Below are 12,459 nucleotides of genomic sequence, written 5' to 3'. Positions count from 1 at the left end.
AAAGATGTCACAGACAAAAGGACAAAGAGGTGTTGAAGGTGGTGATATTATCTAAAGGAATGTGCTAATTAAGAGTAGAGAGCAGGACAAGCAAGGTACAGATAGCCCTAGTGGGGGTGGGGTGAAATAAACCATGGGTGAAAATACATTTAAAAATAACGGAAATAGGTGGGAAAAGAAAAATCTATATAAATTATTGGAAAAAACAAAAAGGAGGGGGAAGAAATGGAAAGGGGGTGGGGATGGAGGAGAGAGTTCAAGATCTAAAGTTGTTGAACTCAATATTCAGTCCGGAAGGCTGTAAAGTGCCTAGTCGGAAGATGAGGTGCTGTTCCTCCAGTTTGCGTTGAGCTTCACTGGAACAGTGCAGCAGGCCAAGGACGGACATGTGGGCATGAGAGCAGGGTGGAGTGTTTAAATGGCAAGCGCTCTCCTCCGCCGATGCTGCCAGACCTGCTGAGTTTTTCCAGGTATTTCTGTTTTTGTTTTGGATTTCCAGCATCCGCAGTTTTTTGCTTTTATCTCTGACTCAGGTCAGGTTGCTTCAAACTACACTATTAACACTACATACAAGATGGGCTACAGTGTAGGTACATCTCTCTGGAGCATAGACTGCTCCATCAGCTCTACAGAGTCTCTAGCACATGACTACTGATGTCACAGTTACATCATGATACACATCACTAACTTATTACCATAACTGTTACCACACGAGAGCCAAACCTTCTGAAACTAGGTTTGCATGTGGGTAGACATGTTTCCGCACCCCCCCCCTCATATTTTCATGGTCAGTTGCTCTGCAAAAACAATTAACACTGAACAAGTTGAGTGCCATAATGCCGTGGTCACGTTCATTGACATCCAGAGAAGATGAGCTGGAGTGCCGAGATGGATAGAGAGTTGAAATAGATTAGGAATAGAAAGCTGGGATCAGTAAAAGTGACCATGAAGCTGCTATAAAAACCCATCTGGTTCACTAATACCCTTTAGGGAGGGAAATCTGCCGTCCTTACCCGGTCTGGCCTACACATGACTCCAGACCCACAGCAATGTGGTTGACTCTTAACTGCCCCCTGAAATGGTCAAGCAAGGCCACTCAGTTGTAACAAACTGCTGCAGAAAAGAGGAATAAAGCCAGATGGATCACCCAGCATTGACCTAGGCATCGGAAACAACAGCGGCAAACCCAGCCCTGCTATTCACAATATATATTAATGATTTAGATGAGGGAGCTAAATGTCATATCTCCAAATTTGCAGCTGACGCAAAGCTGGGTGGGAGGGTGAGCTGTGAGGAAGATGCAGAGATGCTTCAGTGTGATTTGGACAAGCTGTGTGAGTGGGCAAATGCATCGCAGATGCAGTATAACATGGATAAATGTGAGGCTATCCATTTTGGTAGCAAAAACAGGAAGGCAGATTATCATCTGAATGGCTATAAATTGAGAGATGGGGAATGTGCAACGAGACCTGGGTGTCCTCGTACACCAGTCGCTGAAGCTAAGCATGCAGGTGCAGCAGGCGGTAAAGAAGGCAAATGGTATGTTGGCCTTCATAGCCAGAGGATTGGAGTACAGGAGCAGTAGGGAGAGTTCCACAGTCCATGTGTGCAGTAGGGAAAGTCCCATATTTCCACTCCCCCTGTTCTGCTTGGAGCAAAAGGGGGTTGAGGGGAGATTTGATAGAGGGGGACAAGATGATGACAGGTTTACATAAGATAGGTGAGGAAAAGCTGCCCCCATTCACTGATGGGACAAGGGATTAGGGGGACACAGATTTAAGGTTTTGGGCCAGGGGTGCAGGGGGAAGGTGAAGAAGAACAAATAGTGATAACCTGGAACTCGCTGCCCACCAAGGGGCAACAATTAAACAAATAAACAACTTCAGAAGTAAATTGGATGGGCACTTGAAGGAAATAAACTTGCAGGGCTGCAGGGATGGGACTGACTTTTTGCTCTAGAGCCAGCATTGACTCGATGGGCTGAATGGCCTCCTGTTATGTAATAGCGCCGTGACTGGATGAATTGTCAGGTGTAGTCTGTTAACAACCTATCGTGATGGATGAGCCACTTTCGTGTTACTCAGTCCCCCAGTGGGTTGACAGCCGTGTGTTCAGGAAACAGCCACAGGAGGTGCCCTGCAGCAAGTTAGGCAGGTTGGCCCTGCCTCTGAGCCAGAAGCGCTGGTTCAAGTCCCGCCCCAGGACCTGACGGCCAAGGAAGGTGCGTTCGTAACGCGGCCAAACAGGTTGATTATCAACCTGCAAATCCTTCCAACACACGCCGATGGCAGGCGGTAAGAGCGGGAGAGTCTCCTGGTCGCCATGCTTGATACAGAGTGGCTCCCTGCATAGACTCTAGCCTGGTCCAGGAACTGTGAGCTACATAGACGTGTGCTTCATGCATGTGCCTCTCTCTCTAGGCACAGGAAGCTGAGCAGCTACAGAAATGCCTGGAGTTTACACACAGGTTAAGCCAGTCAATTATTCCCAAAATCTCTCGGTTCTTCTCAGCCAATTGAACGGCTTTACAGGCAACTGCATTTTCCCAGTCCCTGACCCTATTTTCCTGTCTGGCCCTGGCTTTCTTAGTTTTCCTCTTTGAAATGTTTTTATTCTTAAGGGATGTGGACATTGCTGGCCTAACCAGCATTTGTTGCCCATCCCCTAATATAATAAAACTCAGCAGGTTTGGCAGCATCGGTAAACAACCTGGTTCATTATTAAATGAGGCGTCAATCTCAATCTCAAAAACCACTTGGGGCACAGCTTGACACAACTGAATCACCTGTGTAAAATGTTCCTGCTAGTTTAACACTTCACTAGTGCAGATCCTCAGTCTCTTCCCCTTGTTATCATTACCAGGCTGTGAAAACCACAGGTCGCCAGTTACCCTCTTAAAATCCTTCATCATTTTGAAAACTTCTATCACATCCCACTTAACCGTCTCTGTCTCAGTGATGTCCGGTCAGATTCTCATAGTGACGCTGGTCCTGTTCTATGGATTCCACCTTTCCTCTTTCTCTAGCGGTAATGGGGTGCCCAGAACATGAACAGTATTCTTGCATCAATTCAATGCCATTTCCTCACTATTATATTCATTGTCTCTATGTTTAAAATGTATTTACCTCCCAAACCCACACTCTAGAAGAACAAGTGTCAGGCAATGACCATCTCCAACAAGAGAGAATCTAACCATCGCCCCTTGATGTTCAATGGCATTACCATCACTGAATTCCCCACTATCAACATCCTGGGGGTTACCATTGACCAGAAACTGAACTGGACTAGCCAAATAAATACTGTGGCTACAAGAGCAGGTCAGGGGCTGGGAATCCTGCAGTGAGTAACTCACCTCCTGACTCCCCAAAGCCTGTCCACCATCTACAAGGCACAAGTCAGGAGTGTGATGGAATACTCCCCACTTGCCTGGATGAGTGCAGCTCTCACAACACTCAAGAAGCTTGACACCGTCCAGGACAAAGCAGCCCACTTGATTGGCACCCCATCCTCAAACATTCACTCCCTCCACCACTGATACACAGTAGCAGCAGTGTGTGTACCATCTACAAGATGTACTGCAGGAACTCACCAAGGCCCCTTTGACAGCACCTTCCAAACCCATGACCACTACCATCTAGAAGGACAAGGGCAGCAGATAGATGGGAACATCATCACCTGGAAGTTCCCCTCCAAGTCACTCACCATCCTGACTTGGAAATATATCAGCCGTTCCTTCACTGTCACTGGGTCAAAATCCTGGAACTCCCTCCCTAACAGCACTGTGGGTGTACCTACACCACATGGACTGCAGCTGTTCAAGAAGGCAGCTCACCACCACCTTCTCAAGGGCAATAAATGCTGGGCCCAGCCAGCGACACCCCACTGAAAGCTTTGGGAACCATAGATCCAAAGTCACCTACGCCTCCCGAGCATGTTACACTTGCCACACATGTTGTCCCCCATTCTCCGGGCAGGCATGTACTTGGCGGAGAGAGGGGTCTGGGCTCTGATTTATGGTCCAAGATTCTTTTCTCTCTGAAGACATCAGCGCGGGGTGTTGAATGATGAGTTAACGGAGCACATTCTCTGGAGCTGGGTGCCACTCACCTGTTCAGTCAGTCACTTGATGGTAGGGTTGCCAATTCTGGCTGCCTCTAATACTGGACGGTCCACCCTGCATCCGGTTATCCAGTCCTTTTCAATCTCTCTCCAATTCTCTCATCGTTCTTTTTAACTGCCCTGAAGGGGTTTTGTTCCCTGGGGTGTTTTTTTGCTTCCAGTAGCGCTCTGGAAAGTAATCTCTAATTCCTTGAGAATCCAGGACAATCCTAGAGAATAATTGGCAACCCTCGGAGGAGATACTTGGTGGCGTTGTTCCACATTTATTTTAAGGATGTTTCAACTGATGGGTTCAGATTTGAATTAGATATTAATTTTTTTTTTCCCCAATCCCAAGATGTTTCAAGGCAAGGTCAGATTGTCACTGTTATTTTATATTTTTAGTCACATTCTTTACCTTGTGTTTTTTTTTATATATGTGTAACATCCAGCTTTGGTACCCATAGCAACGACTGCAAGTAGTTATGGTAACAGCCTGCACTGGTCAAATCAAAGGCATGATAACTTCAGCACGTATTTAAGGGCCTACATCTCGGAGAGATCACCCTAGCAACACTCCTGGGTAGTAATTTCAGCTTCTTCACCTCCCCCCACCACCCCCCACCCTCCCTCCTCCTGTCTCCCCCACCGAGGTTCAGAGAGTTCTTAACCACACGGACTCCCGTCAAGAGTTGAATAGTCTTCATTAAGCCGAACAGTACAGAATCTTACAAAGATAGAAACAGGACATTCGGCCCATCTGGTCCAGGCTGGTGTCTGTGCTCCACATCAGCCACCTCCTACTCTCCATTGTCTCACCCCATCCACATATCCTTCCCTTCCTTTCTCCCTCATGCGTTTATCCAGCTTCCTCTTAAATGTGTCTACACTATTCACCTCAATCACCCCCCTACCCCCCACCATGGTAGCGAGTTCAACATTCTGCAGGTAAAGAAATTTCCCCTGAATTCCCCAATGAATTTGTTAGTGATTATCTTATATCGTTGGCCCCTTCTCCTGGTCGCACTCCCCTCCACCCCCACCCTGCAAATGGTTCTCTACATCAGAAAGAAAGACTTGCATTTATATAGTGCTTTTCATGCTCACTGGACATCTCAGGGAGCTCTACAGCCAGTAAAGTACCTCTGGAGTGTAGGAAACGCGACAGCCAGTTTGTGCACAGCAAGCTCCCACAAACGCTGATGTGATAATGACCAGGTAGCCTGGTTTGTGTGATATCGATTGAGGAATAAACATTGGCCTGGACACAATGGGGGAACTCCCCTGTTCTTCTGTGAAATAGTGCCATGAGATGCTTTATATCGACCCAAGACATGTTTTTTGGAGAGACAGCAATGTAACAGTGCAACACTCCCTCAGTGTGGCACCGGAGTGTCTAGCCTCAACATTTTTGTGGTTAGAGTGTCTTGAGTGGGACTCGAGCTTGTGACGCTGGGGTGGGAATGTGACCAACTGAGGCACTGCCAAAGCCCCTCATAATCTTGAAGCCCTCGATCGTGTCACCCCTCAGCCTTCTCCTTTCTAGAGAAAAGAGCTCCAGCCTGTTTCTCCTTTCCTGATAGGTATAACCTCCCAGTTCTGGTATTTAAACCCTCCACAGTGCCTCTATATGCATTTTTTTTGTTGTAATCTAGAGACCAAAACAGTTCACAGCTATCCTCCATTGACTGCATTTTGGTGGAAATGCGTAGCTTCCGTCGGAAGATTTTGCTGTAGGATGTGTCACGGGCTCTGGGAGTCTGTTTACCGTGGTCACGTGAGCTTCCCCACCCCGCATCCCTCACCCCGCCCTCCCCACCTCCCCAATCCACCACCCACCCCAGACCCTCCCTCATCCTCAGATCATTGGTGCAGCAGCGTTAATATTCACTCTGATAATATACACAGGATACCAAAGGCAGCGAGTGATTTGAACCATTTTTCCACCCCCCCACCCCCCACCCCCCCTCCCCCCCCGCCCCCCCCAAACTCTATTCACATTTCCCCAACAGGCTGTACAGACTAGTCAACAGCACAGCATTAACGTTAGGAAATTAGGGTTGAATTAAATAAACTGGTTCCCAGCTCGCGGAGGGTTATGGGGGAAAAAACAGATTGTAAAATATGTACAGCTTTCACTTAAGGTCACCTATGCTACAACAGTTTTACAACAATGTATTAAAATCTTTTAAATAACAAAACAGCCTTCTTGATGGCACTCGGTCCCAAACTCTCCTGAGAACTCTTGCAATTCTAATAGTGTCAGTTCTTCAGTTGCAAGGGAGTCGTGAGGGCCTGGTGGCCCACGGAAGGGGACTCATTCTCCATCTTCTGTTCCATCTCTCTCTCCTTCCCTCCCTCTCCTTTCAATTTCTCCGGTCTGCAGCTCCCAGATTCCGTGTTCCCTGCTATAAAAAAAGGCAGCAGTTTGATTGTTATTCCTTCTGCAATTCCCTTTTTTTTCTGTCTCGATGGGGTGAATGTGAACGAGAAAAAGGCCTTCTGCTTTGACCTAAAAACAAAAACCTGCGGATGCTGGAAATCCAAAACAAAAACAGAAATACCTGGAAAAACTCAGCAGGTCTGGCAGCATCGGCGGAGAAGATCAAAGTTGACGTTTCGAGTCGACACGACTCGAAACGTCAACTTTGCTCTTCTCCGCCGATGCTGCCAGACCTGCTGAGTTTTTCCAGGTATTTCTGTTTTTGTTCTGCTTTGACCTCTTCAGTGTTAAAAGACACGTTCACAACTAACTCACGGCCTCCAAGAATCACGGGAAGTTAAGGGGGAAGTGTTGAAAAATCAAGTCTTCCTGTTTCTACAACCCCTCCCATAGTAAAGACATTCTTCGAATTCCGGCCTGGTGAGTTTCCCTGATTTTAATCACTCCGCCATTGGCGGCCGTGCCTCCAGCTGCCTGAGCCCTAAACTCTGGAATTCCCTCCCTAAACCTCTCCGCCTCTCACGTCTCCTTTAAGATGCTCCTTAAAACCGAACTCTTTGACCAGGCTCTGGGTCACCGGTCTCCTGACAAAAGTAATAGTCTCTTGGCCAAACGCAGATTAATTAAGGAAAGCCAGCACGGACTTGTTAAGGGCAAAGCATGTTTAACTAACTTGATTAAGTTTGTTTAATGAGGTAAAGAGAGGGTTGATGAGGATAATGTGGTGGATGTGGTGTACCTGGACTTCCAAAAGGCATTTGATAACAGTGCCGCACAACAGACAAGGGCAAAGCTGGAGCCCATGGGATGAAAAGGAACAGTAGTTATGGGGGAAAGGCAGGAAAGTGGAGTTGAGGATTATCAGATTGGCCATGAGCTCATTGAATGGCGGAGTAGAATCGACGGGCTGAATGGCCTACTTCTGCTCCTACGTCTTATGGTCTTAGCAACATGGATATGAAGTTGGCCGAGTGACAGGAAACAGAGAGAGGTGATGAACAGTTGCTTTTTGGACAGGAGGAAGGTAAAGTGGGGGTGGTGCGGGGCAGAGGGGTGGGGGGGGTTCCCCTGGGGTCACTGTTGGGATTTCTGCTTTTCTTCATCTATATTTCAAAATGTGCAGACGACACCGACACAAAACTCTGAAGCACTGTGAACCTGTGAGGAGGAGGGTGTGGAACATGGAGAGGTTGGTGGAATGGGCAGACTGGTGGCAGATGAAGTTCAATGCGGAGAAATGCGAAGTGATTCATTTTGACAGGAAGAACCTGGAGAGACAATATAAAACAAAGGGAACGACTCTAAAGGGGGTGCAGGAGCAGAGGGACCTGGGGGTATATGTGAAAAATCATTGAAGATGGCAGGACAGTTTGCGAGAGTGGTTAATAAAGCAGACAGTATCATGGGCTTTATTAATAGGGGCAGAGAGTACAAGAGCAGGGAGGTAATGTTAAACTTGCATAAGACACTGTTTCAGCCTCAACTGGAGTACCGCTTCCCATTTTTGGCACTGCACCTCAGGAAGGATGTGACGGCTTTACAGAAGTTGCAGAAAAGATCCCTGTTGGTTTCCAGGGCTGAGGGATTTTAGTTACAATGATAGACTCGAGAAGCTGGGATTGTCCTCCTTGGAGAAAAGAAGGTTGAGAGGAGATTTGACAGAGGTGTTCAAAATCACGAAGGACCTGGACAGAGTAGAGAGGGAGAAACTGTTTCCGTTGGGGGAAGGATCGAGAACCAGGGGGCCACAGATTTAAGGTGATTGGCAAAAGAAGCAATGGCGACATGAGGAGAAACTTTTTCCCGCAGCGAGTGGTTAGGGTCCGGAATGCGCTGCCGAAGAGTGTGGTGGAGGCAATCGAGCCTTTCAAAAGAAAACTGGATCATTAACTGAGGAGAAAGAACTTGCAGGGCTACACGGGGAAGGGCAAGTGAGTGGGACTAGCTGAGCTGCTCTTTCCACAGACATGACGGGCCGAATGGCCTCCTTCTGTACTGCAGCCATTCTGAGGTTCAATATCAATTTGTGAAGATCATATGAATCAGGAGTAGGCCATTCGGCCCTTCGAGCCTGCTCCGCCATTCAATATGATCATGGCTGATCTGATCGTCATCTCAACTTCACTTTCCCCATAACCCTCGACTCCCTTGTCGATCAAAAATCTGTCTAACCCAGCCTTGAATGTACTTGTTTAAACTTTTGGATGAGGTTCAGGCAAGTGTGAGCTTTGTGGATAATGAAGATTTGAATCAGTATGAGGTCAGGCAGTCAACATGACGTCTCGATTGGATTTGGAGTTTTTGGTGTCACGGGCAAGAGTCAGTGTAAGGGTTATGGCTGAGGTCAACAGTTTAGTCAGGATCAATGTCAAACTCAGTCATCATCTGAATCAGAATTCATATCTAGGTCAAGATCAGGGTCCAATTCCAGGTCAGGAGTCAGAGTGAGTGCGTGGGTCGCAGTCGGGGTCAGGGTTGAGTGCGTGGGTCGCAGTCGGGGTCAGGGTTGAGTGTGTGGGTCGCAGTCGAGGTCAGGGTTGAGTGCGTGGGTCGCAGTCGGGGTCAGGGTTGAGTGCGTGGGTGGCAGTCGGGGTCAGGGTTGAGTGTGTGGGTCACAGCCGGGGTCAGGGTTGAGTGCGTGGGTCGCAGCCGGGGTCAGGGTTGAGAGCGTGGGTCGCAGTCGGGGTCAGGGTTGAGTGTGTGGGTCGCAGTCGGGGTCAGGGTTGAGTGTGTGGGTCACAGCCGGGGTCAGGGTTGAGTGCGTGGGTCGCAGCCGGGGTCAGGGTTGAGAGCGTGGGTCGCAGTCGGGGTCAGGGTTGAGTGTGTGGGTCGCAGTCGGGGTCAGGGTTGAGTGTGTGGGTCGCAGTCGGGGTCAGGGTTGAGAGCGTGGGTCGCAGTCCGGGTCAGGGTTGAGAGCGTGGGTCGCAGTCGGGGTCAGGGTTGAGTGCGTGGGTCGCAGTCGGGGTCAGGGTTGAGTGTGTGGGTCGCAGTCGGGGTCAGGGTTGAGCGTGTGGGTCGCAGTCGGGGTCAGGGTTGAGAGCGTGGGTCGCAGTCGGGGTCAGGGTTGAGTGTGTGGGTCGCAGTCCGGGTCAGGGTTGAGTGCGTGGGTCGCAGTCGAGGTCAGGGTTGAGTGTGTGGGTCGCAGTCCGGGTCAGGGTTGAGTGTGTGGGTCGCAGTCGGGGTCAGGGTTGAACGTGTGGGTCGCAGTCGGGGTCAGGGTTGAGTGTGGGGATTGTAGTCAGCGTCAGTACCCGGCCAGTTTCTATCCTCACCTTAAGTGTACGACAGGCATTCACACCTTCTTAAAGACCTAGAAAACAGCAAAGTTGAGTTAGCCACAAAATCAGATGAGTAAAGCTTCATCGGCTCACTTTCTGCTGTCTCTTGTAACTGTGACCCTTTTAAGAATCACTCCACTCCCCTCCATTGGCCTGGAAATGGTCGACACCATCGTTGGGTTTTGCTGTACAGACAGCAGGCAGCCATCTCCAGAAGCCCTGACAGCACACGGACAGGAAACTGGACCCACTACATCGGTCCCTTCCCTACCCCTCACCCGCAGCCACCTGCTCAACACCACCACCCACCGGCCCACACACCATCCTGACTTGGAAATATATCGCCGTTCCTTCACTGCCACTGGTCAAAATCCTGGAACTCCCTCCCTAACAGCACTGTGGGTGTACCTACACCACATGGACTGCAGCGGCTCAAGAAGGCAGCTCACCACCACCTTCTCAAGGGGCAATTAGGGATGGGCAATAAATGCTGACCCAGCCAGCAATGCCCACATCACCTGAACAAACAAAGTAAAACCCACCGTTTGGTGGTTTGAACTGTATAAGGTGCCCACTCCTGCTGGCACCCAAACTCGCGAGAACACGGTGAATTCTGACGTCAATCGCTCACATCAATCATTAAATGTCTCCCCCTCTTCCCATGAGAAAGAGATAAAAATCAATAACAGAACAGCTAATGCAAAAACATCATTACCCAACAGTCAAACTTTGACTGATTTGACTTGTAGAACCTAAATTCCGGCTGGAGAGGTGTGTGGAGGGTGGGGTGGGGTGGGGTGTGGAGGGTGGGGTGGGGTGTGAGGGGGGTGGGGAGGGGTGTGAGGGGGGTGGGGTGGGGTGTGGAGGGTGGGGTGGGGTGTGAGGGGGTGGGGTGGGGTGTGAGGGGGTGGGGAGGGGTGTGTGGAGGGTGGGGAGGGGTGTGAGGGGGGTGGGGGGTGGAGGGTGGGGAGGGGTGTGAGGGGGGTGGGGAGGGGTGTGATGGGGGTGGGGAGGGGTGTGTGGAGGGTGGGGAGGGGTGTGTGGAGGGTGGGGAGGGGTGTGTGGAGGGTGGGGAGGGGTGTGTAGAGGGTGGGGAGGGGGGTGTGGAGGGTGGGGAGGGGTGTGGAGGGTGGGGAGGGGTGTGAGGGGGGTGGGGAGGGGTGTGTGGAGGGTGGGGAGGGGTGTGTGGAGGGTGGGGAGGGGTGTGAGGGGAGTGGGGAGGGGTGTGAGGGGGTGGGGAGGGGTGTGTGGAGGGTGGGGTGGGTGGGGTGTGTGGAGGGTGGGGAGGGGTGTGAGGGGGTGGGGAGGGGTGTGAGGGGGTGGGGAGGGGTGTGTGGAGGGTGGGGAGGGGTGTGTGGAGGGTGGGTAGGGGTGTGTGGAGGGTGGGGAGGGGTGTGGGGAGGGTGGGGAGGGGTGTGGGGAGGGTGGGGAGGGGTGTGTAGAGGGTGGGGAGGGGTGTGAGGGGGTGGGGAGGGATGTGAGGGGGTGGGGAGGGATGTGAGGGGGTGGGGAGGGATGTGAGGGGGTGGGGAGGGGTGTGTGGAGGGTGGGGAGGGGTGTGTGGAGGGTGGGGAGGGGTGTGTGGAGGGTGGGGAGGGGTGTGTGGAGGGTGGGTAGGGGTGTGTGGAGGGTGGGGAGGGGTGTGGGGAGGGTGGGGAGGGGTGTGGGGAGGGTGGGGAGGGGTGTGGGGAGGGTGGGTTGGGGTGTGGGGAGGGTGGGGAGGGTGGGGAGGGGTGTGTGGAGGGTGGGGAGGGGTGTGGGGAGGGTGGGGAGGGGTGTGGGGAGGGTGGGGAAGGGTGTGGGGAGGGTGGGTTGGGGTGTGAGGGGGGTGGGGAGGGTGGGGAGGGGTGTGGAGGGTGGGGAGGGATGTGGAGGGTGGGGAGGGGTGTGTGGAGGGTGGGGAGGGGTGTGGGGAGGGTGGGGAGGGGTGTGGGGAGGGTGGGGAGGGGTGTGGGGAGGGTGGGGAGAGGTGTGGGGAGGGTGGGGAGGGGTGTGGGGAGGGTGGGGAGGGGTGTGGGGAGGGTGGGGAGGGGTGTGGGGAGGGTGGGTTGGGGTGTGAGGGGGGTGGGGAGGGTGGAGAGGGGTGTGTGGAGGGTGGGGAGGGATGTGGAGGGTGGGGAGGGGTGTGGGGAGGGTGGGGAGGGGTGTGGGGAGGGTGGGGAGGGGTGTGGGGAGGGTGGGTTGGGGTGTGAGGGGGGTGGGGAGGGTGGGGAGGGGTGTGGAGGGTGGGGAGGGATGTGGAGGGTGGGGAGGGGTGTGGGGAGGGTGGGTTGGGGTGTGAGGGGGGTGGGGAGGGTGGGGAGGGGTGTGGAGGGTGGGGAGGGATGTGGAGGGTGGGGAGGGGTGTGTAGAGGGTGGGGGGTGGGGGCAGTGACGCAAATTTCTCAAGATTTCACATTGATGCAGAGCTGATTTCGATCTGGATCCGAGATTTTATTCAATCCAAATCTAGATTATTCCAGATCAAAGTGTTTCTGATTTCAGTCTCTCCACATCTGGATTATTGTCTGTCTCTCTCTCTGTTATTCCAGATTGAGAATAACAGGGTCACAGCAGCACAAAAGGAAGCCATTCGGCCCATCGAGCCTATGCCGGTTCCCCAGGGAGCAATTCAGTCACCCCCATTCCCCCCCCCCAACC

The 12,459-nt window shown here is 52.0% G+C and overlaps 1 long non-coding RNA gene across 1 annotated transcript; it reads right to left on the bottom strand.

The window, feature by feature from the left end:
* Positions 1-4,785: 4,785 nt before the first annotated feature.
* LOC144682536 (uncharacterized) lies at positions 4,786-10,024 on the bottom strand. Its single transcript, XR_013577071.1, has 2 exons — positions 9,814-10,024; positions 4,786-6,506 (listed from the first exon to the last, which is right to left on the bottom strand). It is a non-coding gene; the product is annotated as an uncharacterized LOC144682536 (long non-coding RNA).
* Positions 10,025-12,459: the final 2,435 nt, after the last annotated feature.

Source organism: Cetorhinus maximus, chromosome 7 (assembly GCF_964194155.1).
Source record: "Cetorhinus maximus chromosome 7, sCetMax3.hap1.1, whole genome shotgun sequence".
Classification (NCBI taxonomy): domain Eukaryota; kingdom Metazoa; phylum Chordata; class Chondrichthyes; order Lamniformes; family Cetorhinidae; genus Cetorhinus; species Cetorhinus maximus.
Note: the sequence above shows the minus strand (reverse complement) of the source record. Positions and strands in the feature narration are given on the sequence as shown.